Here is a 12865-nt window from a genome sequence, read left to right as displayed (position 1 = left end):
AGACTATAGGCTCCCACCACTACGCCCAGCTGATTTTTGTATTTTTAGTGGAGATGGGTTTCACCATATTGGCCAGGATGGTCTCGAACTCCTGACCTAGTGATCCACCTGCCTCGGCCTCCCAAAGTGCTGGTATTACAGGTATGAGCCACTGCTCCCAGCCTGAATAGGAACTATTGTTGAGTATGGACTTATGATTAATTTAAAATAATCTACTTCCTAGCAGAGTCAACTGAGAAGGCCTAGAAACAATAATCAATCCAATAATAATGAGCACCTCTGGACCCCAGATTGTGATTTCTAACTACCATGTTCCATTAAAAGGACCAAGTCTCCTTGGGAAAAATTTTCCATGTGTGTCTTGTACATTATCCTAACCTGTGTGTTAGAGGATACAAATTTCTCAACTCAGATAGAAGGAAGTTGCCAGAGAGAGTCTTGTCAAAAGAAGAGCAACATTGACTTGAAGAGGCCAAAAATGGGATAATTAAGCATGAATAGAATAATAATTGATTGCAGCATTATTCACAGTAGCCAAGATATGCAGTGAATGCGAATGTCCATCTACCCCTCACTCCCTCCCTGCAGTCTCCCTCCCAAGAGATTATTACTTCAAGTCTTCTAGCTGGTTTTTCCCCTGATAATTTATTTGTTGTTGTTGTTGTTTTTCTTTATTTTTTGAGACACGGTCTCGCTCTGTCGCCAGGGCTGGAGTGCAGTGGCATGATCTTGGCTCACTGCAGCATCCACCTTCCAGGCTCAACTCAAGCAGTCCTCTCACCTCAGCCTCTTCATTAGATGGGACTACAAGCACATGCCACCATTCCTGACTTTTTTTTTTGAGGGATAGGGTTTAGCTGTGTTGCCAAGGCTGGTCTCAAACTCCTGGGCTCAAGCAATCCACCCAACTGGGCCTCCCAAAGTGCTGGGATTACAAGCAAGAGCCACCATTCCCAACATCTCCTTATTTTTAAGTGATATGCTTATACATTATTTCTTGATACTGTAGGGACACAGCTCTGCCATGGCACCTGGTGACCTTGCATATATCCAAATAGGACACCAAGGCAAAGGCTTGAACCACAACGAATACGAGTCTTGGCAGAATGCCTGCAGTCCTCTCAGAACACAAGACAGTACGGGAGACTTGTAAAGAGCTGCTAAGAAACCATTTTCCATCCACCTCTTAGCTCCCCTGGGAGGCTGTCATAAGACAGTTATTTATTGCCTTCTGGGTTCTGAGGAGGTACGTGGCTTTCTGCCTTGTCCCCTCCCCACTTTAGGTCATCTGTTCTTTTTCTTTCTTGGCTTTGAAAATTTTTAATTTATTCTTTTTCAAAACAATTTTTAATTGATGTGTAATAGATATACATAGTTTCGGGGTACATGTGATAATACACTCATAGTTTGTAAATATCAGATGAGTGTACTTGGAGCATCAGTCAGCTTACGTGTTTATCAGTTCTTCATTTTAGAAACATTTGAATTATTCTCTCCTGGCTATTTTGTTTATTTGTTTGTTTTTGAGACAGAGTCTCACTTTGTCTCCCAGGCTGGAGTGCAGCGGTGCAATCTCAGCTCACTGCAACCTCCACCTCCCGGGTCTGAGCAATTCTCGTGCCTCAGCTTGCTTAGTAGCTGGGACTACAGATGCATACGACCATGCTCAGCGAATTTTGTGGTTTATTTGTTTGTTTGTTTGTTTTTTTGAGACGGAGTCTTACTCTGTCGCCCAGGCTGGAGTGCAGTAGCGTGATCTCAGCTCACTGCAAGCTCTGCCTCCCGGGTTCATGCCATTCTCCTGCCTCAGCCTCCCGAGTAGCTGGGACTACAGGTGCCCGTCACTGCGCCTGGCTAATTTTTTTTGTATTTTTTAGTAGAGACGGGGTTTCACTGTGTTAGCCAGGATGGTCTCGATCTCCTGACCTTGTGATCCACCTGCCTTGACCTCCCAAAGTGCTGGGATTACAGGCGTGAGCCACTGTGCCCGGTCATTGTTTGTGTTGTTTGGTAGAGATGGGGTTTCACCATGCTGACTAGTAGGCTGGTCTCGAACTCCTGACCTCAGGTGATCCACCCATCTCCCAAGTGCTGGGATGACAGGCGTGAGCCACTGCGCCTGGCCTCTCCTAGCTATTTTGAGGTGTGCAACAGATTATCATCAACTATAGTTACCCTTCTGATCTAACACTAGGTCTTATTTCTTCTACCAAACTGTGTACTTATGCCCGTTAATAGCTTCTCTTAATCCTCCCTCCCCGCCCCATTTATTTTTGATGTTCTCTAGTTTCACAATAATGTTTTTATATTTCCTCATTTCTGGAAAATTTTCAACCATGATCTCTTTGAGAAAATGACTTTTTGGGCCAGGGGCGGTGGCTCAAGCCTATAATCCCAGCACTTTGGAAGGCCAAGGCAGGTGAATCACCTGAGGTCAGGAGTTCAAGACCAGCCCGACCAACATGGTGAAACCCCATCTCTACTAAAAATACAGAAATTAGCCAGGCATGGTGGCAAATGCCTGTAGTCCCAGCTACTCAGGAGGTTGAGGCAGGAGAATCACTTGAACCGGGAAGGCGTAGCTTACAGTGAGCCAAGGTGGTGCCACTGCCCTCCAGCCTGGGTGAGAGAGTAAGACCCTGTCTCAAAAAAAAAAACCAAAAACAAACAAACAAACAAAAAAAAAACTGGGCGCGGTGACTCATGCCTGTAATGCCAGCACTTTGGGAGGCCGAGGTGGGTGGATCACGAGGTCAGGAGTTCAAGACCAGCCTGGCCAAGATGGTGAAACCCTGTATCTACTAAAAATAAAAAAAATTAGTCAGGTGTGGTGGCTGGCGCCTGTAATCCCAGCTACTCAGGAGGCTGAGGCAGGAGAATTGCTTGAACCCAGGAGGCAGAGGTTGCCATGAGCCGAAATCGCACCATTGCACTCCAGCCTGGGCGACGGAGTGAGATTCCATCTCAAAAAAAAGAAAAGAAAAGAAAAGAAAATGACTTTTTGGCTGGACGCGGTGGCTCATGCCTGCCCGAAGTGGGTGGATCATGAAGTCAAGAGATCGAGACCATCCTGGCCAACATGGTAAAACCCTGTCTCTACTAAAAATACAAAAATTAGCTGGGTGTGGTGGCGTGTGCCTGTAATCCCAGCTACTCGGGAGGCTGAGGCAGGAGAATCGCTTGAACCCAGGAGGTGGAGGTTGCAGTGAGTCGAGATCATGTCACTGCACTCCAGAGCAAGACTCTGTCTCAAAAAAAAAAAAAAAAAAAAAAAAAAAAAAAGACTTTTTGTCATCCAGTCCACTCTCTCCCAGAATTCTTATTATAGGAATCTTGACACATTTAAAAAATCTTGTCTCATTTATCTTTCTGGCTATGATCTAGAAGACTTTCTCACTTTGATTTTTCAGATCACTAAAGATAAAAGAAAAAAAGGAAAAAACCCAAAAAGAATACAATCACTAAAGCCCCCATACCTCAGAATAGAGCTGAAGAATATAACTACTTAGCCGCAGTCTAAGATTGATTCCTCAGCAATAGGTATCCAACAACTCACATTTTGGTCATTGGCCCCTTTTGTGTCATCCTTTTTGATGTGTGAGAAAAGGATCACAGGGGGCTAGCACTTTTGGCTTCTTTTTATTTTTTCTGTCTCTATATAAATAATAAACTATCTAAATCCAAAGTGGTTCATTGTATCTTTGTTGATTGAATCAGTCAGGTCTTGGCCTTGCCTTGTCTTGTAGGCACAAGCTTGACAGACATGATCTATTGATTTCTTGTATGATAATTAAGGTTTTAGTTTTCTTACATTTTCCCTCCCTCATATAAATGTAGTATGATTTTTAAAAAATTAAGTCAGTAGTCAATGTCTATATTATTATGGCTCTACTGAACATGGTATTGCATAATGACATTCCCTCCAGCTTTGTGTTTTTCCTGCAGTTAAGAGTTGCCATAGTTTTTCTTTGGCTTAGTTTTAAAAAATACCTATTGCTAATATTTTCCAAATGTTCTATGTATATCTGTTAAACATCTAGCAATGCTTTTTTTCCGAATGTCCAAGTGTATGAAATAATTGGTCACTATCCCTTCCTCTACTGCCAGAGATCTCCCTTCTTTGCCCTGTCATCTTGCTACAATTTGGACGTATTACGCTTTACACCTGGGGCTCAGGTGTCATCTTAGGACTTCTTATCATCAGTCTTCTCCTTTGCATTGCTTCTCTGTTTTCCGAATCCCTTTGTTCCTTGTTCTTGGCTTCGTCTTTCATTTCACTGAATCATATCCTTCACTATCTTCCTAAGAAAAGGTGTGTAGGAGGTAAAAATTTTGAGTTCTTACATATCTGGAAATGTCTTTATTCCACAGTTATCCTTTATTTGGCTAAGTATAGAATGCCAGGATAAAAATAATTTTCACTCAGAACTTTGGGTGCCCAACACTACTCTCCTCCTGCACTGCTGTTGTACTCCTTCATACGTGACATGATTTTCTTGCTAGAGGTTATTAGCTTATTCCCATTTTCCTGGAATTCTGAAATTTAAAATTATTGCCTTGGAATTTTCCCCCATTCTAATGGACACATTTAGTGGACACTTTCAATTTGGAGATTTATATCCTTCACTTCTGGGAAAATTATCTATCTATCTATCTATATCTATCTATCTATCTATCTATCTATCTATCTATCTATCTATCTATCAATCATCTATCCATCTGTCTATCAATCAATCATCTATTCATTCTATCCTTTGTTTTCTCTGTTTCAAAGCTGAATAAAACTTTTGAAACTTTTTGAATATTCTTTTAACACTGTTTTCTTCTCCTAGCTTTCATTTGTTTTATTCTACTTTCTGGGAGGTTTCTTCAACTTTATTTTCCTACTCTTTTAACCACTTTTTTTTCCTTCTTTTAGAGACAGAGTCTCACTCTGTCACCTAGGGTGGAGTGCAGTGGCATGCTCATAGCTCACTGTAGCCTCAAACTCCTGGGCTGAAGTGATTCTCCTGCCTTAGCCTGCCAAAGTGCTGGGGTTACAGGTATGAGCCACTGCACCCAGCAGTGACCACATTTTTAATTTGTAAGAGCTCTTTATCATCCTCTGATTATTTCTACTTCACATCATCCTGCCCTTTTTCATGGATATGTATCTTCTTTTAAATCTCTGGGACTATCAGTTAAAAATACACATAAAATTTTTTTTAAGTTTATTTTTACATCACCTCTATTTCCTTTGAGTTCTTTTTTTTTTCCGTTTGTTTGTTTTGGTCTCTCTCTTTCATGTGGGATACTTTTTGCAAATTTCTGGTGATCCTGGGCTATCCAGTCATATGTAATAGTGAGGCATCTCAACAATTGGCAACTTTGTTTTATGGGCACATATTTGACTGGCAGGTCTCAATCTCAGGCTATTTCATTGGGAGACCATAAAAGTATATCCTTAAGGTCAGCGAAGGGTAGGTGTGAGATGTTTGGGTGGGGGAGCATTTTGACAGCATGGATTTTCCTTTGGCATGTTTAATTGTGATGTTTGACAGACATCCTTGTAGTCAAAGCCGACACTTTTAAAATAAATTATCCCCCAATGATGACTTGGGCCCTGTCACTCAATGGGAGATTCAGCAGAGCCTGTAGGATCTTATTTGTAATTGACATTCTCTATTGTAAATTCTTTCCTATTTATTTTTAAATTTGATTTGTGTTTCACTGGAAAAGAAAGATGATGCTCAGTTTCAAACTTAACAGTGCACAAGTTGCTTTGTTACAATAAAACCCAATGTGTACACATATACATAAAGTCCATCTTAAGGGGACTTTTCTCTGGGGCTAACAATTTTTTTCCAGTGAAGAATCCTCCAGTCTTCTAGCCAGGGAACATATACCTGATAGTCCTTTTCTGGGAATGGGCTAAGGGAAGGAGCCTGGCATTGGGGTCCACTATTAACATGTAGACTTAAACATAATCCTCCGGTCTCAGCCAGACACCTGCTGTACTGTTGCTGGGATCCCCAAACTTAGGGGTGCTGTGGTTCTATTTCTCTAGAGAAAAAACCCTGCAATCAAGTGCAGGGATGTAGTTGCCTGACTATTTGGGATTGGAAGGGGATCTGGAGTTGTAATTTCTTCATATAAGTCTTTCAACTGCTTCCCTAGGGTTTAGCCTATGCTTCAAACTCACTTCCTGCGGAACCTGCTGCCTCCAAGTTCCCAGCTCTCAGGGCTGTCTGGGAGCATCTGCTCAGGCCTCATCATCAGCGCCATCCTCGGGCCCTTTCAAGTCAGTTGCCCCATGGCAGCCACTTTTTATCATCTCCACATTTGCTAAGTTCTTCTGTCCACTGAGGTCCTCACTCCCATTCTCAGAATTCTCACGGGTTTATGCTTTAAAAACTTTTGTGGGTCTTTGGAGAAAAAGGAGATTAAGATGTATAGTCAATTTGTTATCTCCAGTATCTCTGACATCACGTGTTGTGAGCCACCCACTTTTAAAACAGAATTTATTTTTTAATTTACATTTTTATTTTTAAATTGACAAATAATCGTATATACTTAAGGGGTACAATGTGATTTATATATATAGTTTATACATATGTTTATATATGTGTGTGTGTGTATATATATATATCACATTGTACCCCTCAAGTACAATGTGTGTGTGCATGTGTGTGTGTATATATATAGTATAATACATGTATATACAAGTACTGTACACATACCCACACATTGTGGAATGATTATATCAAGCTGATTAACACATTCATCACCTCACAAACTTATTTTTTGTAATGAGAACATTTACAATCAATTCTTTTAGCAATTCAAAATGTACACTACATGATTATTAACTATGGTCATCGTGCTATTGAACAGACCTGGAAAACTTTTTCTCCTGTCTAACTTAAACTTTGTACCCTTTGTTTCTCCTTCTTCCTTGCCTTCCCAGCCTCTAGTAACCACCATTCTACTCTCTAAAGTAGGAATTTATTTTAAATGTTCCCTAAACATGTATTTCAAGCATCCAAGATTTCATAAAAATCTTTATGTCACCCTCTCCTTACAAGTCTTGATCTATTCCCGGCCTTCACTTTGCCAAACTAAAACCTCAGTTCTCATGTTGATGTCCTGGCCAGGCTCCGGGTTCTCTGGTTCTTTTTCTCTGGCCTCCCTTCAGTTGTCCTTCTGGAGGTCCACTGACAAGAGATGCAGGCATCCCAGGTATTCCCTGGGTGACAGAATCCTCTTCTACAAATATCTCTGCCCTAAATGGTTGCCTAGGCAGGGTAAAAGACAGGGCTTGCGTTTGGTGGGAGAGTGTGTTCTCCACATTCTTCTTCACTGTGGACAAAGTTCTCAGAAGTCACTTTGGCTTCAAGGAAGTATCCCTTAAATGGTGTGTTCTCACATCACCACGCACCACATTGCCCAAGGGAACACTGCTATAATTAGCACGTGGGCTCCTCACCAGTCCATCACATTCTAGTAAACCCAGATGTAAGGGAGACTTGGTGGAAAAGAGGAGAAAGCCAAAAAAAAACCAGACAAAACAAGAAGGACGATGGGGAAAGGATGGCGATAATATTCATAATAAGGTTTGTAATTAATTATTATAATAATTACTTGCATTTGTCAAGAATTTCCACATGCATGGTTTCATTCACTATGTGTAACAACACAAAAAAGTACACACTTAGTCCCTATAAACTACATTATGGGTTCAATCTATGGGTTCAGTTCTAGAACTTAATTATAATGATCATCTATGACTTTCTTTCGGAGAAATTTGCTCCAAGTTTCAAACAATGATTTATAAATGGAAACATACACCGTGTGGAAGTTCAGGGCTGCCTGAGTAGACGAAGGCACAGCTTGATTTCTCTGAAAAAGGAGGACTCATTCCACAGGGGTTGATGGTGAGTCTCCTCTGAGCCAGCTGTGGTGCTGAGTGCCGAGGTGAAGGTAAAGATGAGTAGTGCAGGGATACTCCTGCCCACAACAAGTGGGTCTAAGAAGAGAGCACCCGATTCTGCCGAGGGATTGCAAAGGAAAGATTCAGTGAGGGATCGCAAAGGAAGGATTCAGTGAGGGATCGCAAAGGAAGGATTCAGTGAGGGATCGCAAAGGAAGGGTTCAGTGAGGGATCGCAAAGGAAAGATTCAGTGAGGGATTGCAAAGGAAGGGTTCAGTGAGGGATTGCAAAGGAAGGGTTCAGTGAGGGATTGCAAAGGAACGGTTCATAGACCAGAACTTTGACGTGGGATCTGTCCAGCAGAAAAGGTAGCGTAGGGCATTTTTGCAGAGAATGTGATGAACAAACACATGAAGGCACAGTTAATAGTTTAATATGGACAAACCAAGGGTGGCATCCCTGTAGCAGACATGGGAATTGTTACCACCCAACAAAGAATCCTCCTTTTTTGAGTATTAATTCACTGATTTTCCTCAGGGGAGCTATTTCTCCACACCCAACTTTCAGTCCATGTGATTGGATGGGACTGGGTATATCACTCAGGCCTGACAATTCATCAGAGAGATTCACTCAGAAATTGGCATGTGACCCATTCTGGGCCAATGAGAGTGGGTCCTGAGATTTTTGCTAGAACTCTTAGAAAAGAAGCATGTTCTTTCTCCGTCAGGATTGTAGAATAAGTGTAGGTGGATGTTCAGTGTATTAGATTATTTGTATGTTTGCGTGTTTGTTTATATGCATTGAGTAAGATCAGAAAGAAGTATCTTAAAATATTGACATCAATGAATTTTTGGTGGTGGGATAATGATGACATCTATGGTTTTTGCACATTTACATATTATTTATATTTTCTACAAATTTATTATATTTATATTAAAGTGGATTTTTTTCTTTCTTTTATTTTTCTGAGACAGACTCTCATTCTGTTATCCAGGCTGGAGTACAGTGGTGCGATCTCAGCTCACTGCGGCCTCTGCCTCCCAGGTTCAAGCGATTCTCATGCCTCCGCCTCCAGAGTAGCTGGGATTACAGGTGTGCACCTCCACACTTGGCTAATTTTTTTTGTATTTTTAATAGGGATGGGGTTTTGTCATGTTGGCCAGGCTGGTCTCTAACTCCTCGCCTCAAGTGATCTGCCCACCTTAGCCTCCCAAAGTGCTGAAATTATAGGCATGAGCCACCGCGCCCTGCCAGAATATTTTTTTTTTTTTGAGACAGAGTCTTACTCTGTCACCCAGGCTGGAGTGAAGTGGTGCGATCTCAGCTCACTGCAGCCTCTACCTCCTGGGTTCAAGTGAGTCTCTTGCCTCAGTCTCCCAAGTAGTGGGGATTACAGGCGAGTGCTACCATGCCTGGCTAAATTTTGCATTTTTAGTAGAGACAGGGTTTCACCACATTAGCTAGGCTGGTCTCGAACTTCTGGCCTCAAGTGATCCACCCACCTCGGCCTCCCAGAGTGCTGGGATTACAGGAGTGAGCCATTGCGCCAAGCCAAAATGGATTTTGATGTTATAAATTATTATTTTAAAAATATTTTAGGCTGGGCGCTGTGGCTTATGCCTGTAATCCCAGCACTTTGGGAGGCCGAGGTGGGTAGATCACCTGAGGTCAGGAATTCAAGACCAGCCTGACCAACATAGTGAAACCCCATCTCTACTAAAAATACAAAATTAGCCAGGCATGGTGGTGCATGCCTGTAATCCCAGCTACTTGGGAGGCCGAGGAGGGTGGATCACTTGAACCCTGGAGGTGGAGGTTGCAGTGAACGAAGGTGGCAGCATTACACTCCAACCTGGGCAAAAAGAGCAAAACTCAGTCTCGAAAAAAAATTTTTTAAATAATACATTATATAATAATATAAATATGTACCATAATATATGTTTATGTTAATATATTATTATATAAATAATAGATTCATGTAATTTTTACATTAATATAATGGGCTTTAAGCCCCAGATGCCCATTTATTCCTTCCCTTGGTTCCAGTTTTAAACCCAACTCCTTAATCCGGTTTCCTATAACAACTTTTTCAAAAGAAAGCATTTTACCTTTTCAAAGTCAGGTATTTAGCAAAAAGAGACATTTCAAAGTAAAACATTTAGGAGCTAAGAGGTTACACTGGCGCTCCATTAGACCTCAGGCCTCCTCACAGCACAGAGGGTGGAAAGATGGGTGCGGCTCTGTTCTCAGGAGGCGCTCTGACTCCAGGCCAGCTGTGGCAGGGGAACCAGGGTTGGCCGTGCCTGTTTGACCTGACTTTGTAGTCCTTTTAGGAAGAGCTCAGTGGGTTGTTGAACTGGCATGGATGCCCTTGGTAGCTCTGCCAGAGACAGGAATAGGACACAATCCCCACCCAGCCTCCTGTCACCTGCCTTCACAATCAGTCCCTTCAGTCACCAAATGGGAAAAGCACAGCTCAGCCCTGCCTGGATTTCCTCTCCCCTTGTTTGCAAGGACTCTTGAGAATTCACACACATCCTGGGTGTCCTCCCTGCCAGTCACCAGCTCAATCCTGCTGGTGCCCGCTGCAGAAACAGAGCCCTCTCTCTCTTTTTTTTTTTTTTTGAGATGAAGTCTTACTCTGTTACCCAGGCTGGAGTGCAGTGGAGCCATTCTCAGCTCACTGCCACCTCTTCCTCCTGGGTTAAAGCGATTCTTCTGCCTCAGTCTCCCAAGTAGCTAAGATTACAAGCTCCTGCCACCACACCCAGCTAATTTTTTGTATTTTTAGTACAGAGAGGGTTTCACCATATTGGCCAGGCTGGTCTTGAACTCCTGACCTCAAGTGATCGGCCCGCCTCGGCCTCCCAAAGTGTTGGGATTACAGGTGTGAGCCACCATGCCCAGCCCAGGCCCCTCTCTTAAATTCCCCAAGGACAGCTTTAACGAAACTCCCCATAACTCCTGCAGAGATGCCACTCTTTCTCAAAGAAAGCCACCTTTTACAGTGATTAAGAGGAGCCTGTGGCCTCACATTGTCCTGCATTGCACTGTCTCCTTTCCAGAAAAGGTTCACGTTTTATCCTTGCATAACCCAAAGACCTATTAAAATCTTTTCCTAAAAACAAAAGGGATTATTCCCACAAGAGCAAGTTGCTTCCACCTCCACCGGAGACAAAGAAATTGGAATCAAAACCCCAAGCCCATGTAGCTCAGAATAGCAGTTTGCTCTTTTTTTCTTGCCATTGCTTTTTTCAAAAATAGCGGAGGCCATTTTTTGCACACCACATTCTATGCCTGTTTGGAAACCAAAGGCTGTCTGAAAGAGGGTCAGGGTGGGAAAGTAAGGCTGCAGGAGAGACTCAGGAAGAGGGAGTGAGGTCAATGAACACAGCAACCGCCAGTTTTTCCAAGACTGAGACCTTTTATCTTGGAGTCAGATGTGGGGAGAGGGGGCCAGGCGTCAGCTAGCTGTGGGATCACGGGCAAGTCTTGGAGGTGCCTCTTCCAGCTTCAAATCTCTATGTACTTTGGAGAGGCAGGGGGTTTGCTCCCCAGGTGCAGGCTTCCACCTGTCTCTTCCTGGATTGCATCAGAGCTGCTCAGGACTCATTTCCCCACCCCCACAGGCGCCTACAGCTCTCTCCCCCTCCCATAACTTATTAGCTACAGATAACATCCCTTTGTTCTCCCAGTGACTCCACACCCACAGAAGGAGAGGGGGATGAAGAAACCTGCCAGGAGGGTGCTTCCCGCCAGTATCTGATGAAGGTAAGAGGTAAGAGGTTGCCCGTTTACTGCTTGTGCCTTCCAGGGAAGCTTCTTCCCCAGCGCCACTACCCGTTTTGGGAGGCGTTTCCGGGCTAGGCTTCCTGGCAGGGGAGGCTGTCAGGCATTGGGGCCACTGAGTGTATGTGGTGAAGCCCTTGGCTTGGAAGTCTTCGCCTTTGAAATCATTAAGAATTCTTTCCAAGGAATCCTCGTCGGGTGTCTTCCAATGGTTTCCCACCAGATCACAATCAGGCCCAAACTTCTTAGCCTTTTTTGCTAATCCTCTTCCCAGACCCACTGAGCTCCAGTTACGTAGAACCATGTGCGATTTCCTTGAACATGTTATGCATTTTCATGCTTTTGTGACTACTTTGCATATGCTGTTTCCTTTGCCTGGAGTGCCCCCTACCACTTCTCTTCTTAAAGAACTCCTATTCATCCTTCAAGACCCTACTCAAAAGTCAGGTTCTTTTTCAAAGCCTTGCTTGACTTCCCAGACAGGGTTGGATGCTCTGTGCTCTAGGCACAGGGTTCCTTCCCCGGCTCATTTTGGATTAGGGTAATTATTACAATTTGCATGTTTATCTTCCTTCTAGTTGTTCCTCCAGGGCAGGGACTGTCGTTCACCTTTGCAAATGTGGTATACAGCACAGTGCCAGGCCCTGGTAATTCCTCAGCCAATATTTGTGGCAGGATAAACACAATTTCTTCTGGATTTGTTGTATTTTTGAGTAGCATTAAGAAAATGCTTTTATCACTGTGGACATTCCCTAGCCTCCAGTGGCATCTCTCCAGACAAAGGTCACATATTTGTGAGTCTGTGTATTCACACAGCATCAGTATGTCACGTCTCAGGTATTTTACATCTGATTTATTTATTTTACACATTAACCCTATGGGTGGTTGTTATTGTTACCATCATAAAATAAAGAGATCGAGATGCCAAGAGATTAAGTACCATGTTCAAGGTATCAGCACTTGGATGGCGGAGCTGGGACCTGAAACCAGGTATTCTGGCTGCAAAATCTTTTATCTACATCTGAGAGTCTCAGTAAGTGGTCTTTGAATCAGTAGGTCAGCATCCCCTGAGGACTTGTTAGAAAATCCAAAACTCCAAGGGTGGGGCCCAGCAATCTGTTTTAACCAACCCTGCAGGTCATTCTGTCCTCAAGTTTGAGACAGAGC

The 12865-nt window shown here is 43.1% G+C and overlaps 1 long non-coding RNA gene across 7 annotated transcripts in view; it reads left to right on the top strand.

Annotated features, from left to right (window-relative positions):
- The window catches only part of LOC102134951 (uncharacterized), a 67215-nt gene that overhangs the window by 25787 nt on the left and 28563 nt on the right, over positions 1-12865 (top strand). For 4 of the 7 annotated variants that reach the window (XR_010580645.2, XR_012422537.1, XR_012422535.1 and 1 more), the window contains exons 3-4: positions 8884-9001; positions 11605-11680. This is a non-coding gene — a long non-coding RNA (uncharacterized lncRNA). The remainder of the gene's footprint in view (positions 1-8883; positions 9002-11604; positions 11681-12865) is intronic. The other 3 variants (XR_006691468.3, XR_012422534.1, XR_012422536.1) reach the window with 1 other exon arrangement.

This window comes from Macaca fascicularis, chromosome 13 (assembly GCF_037993035.2).
Source record: "Macaca fascicularis isolate 582-1 chromosome 13, T2T-MFA8v1.1".
Classification (NCBI taxonomy): domain Eukaryota; kingdom Metazoa; phylum Chordata; class Mammalia; order Primates; family Cercopithecidae; genus Macaca; species Macaca fascicularis.
This window is presented reverse-complemented; position numbering and strand designations above follow the sequence as displayed.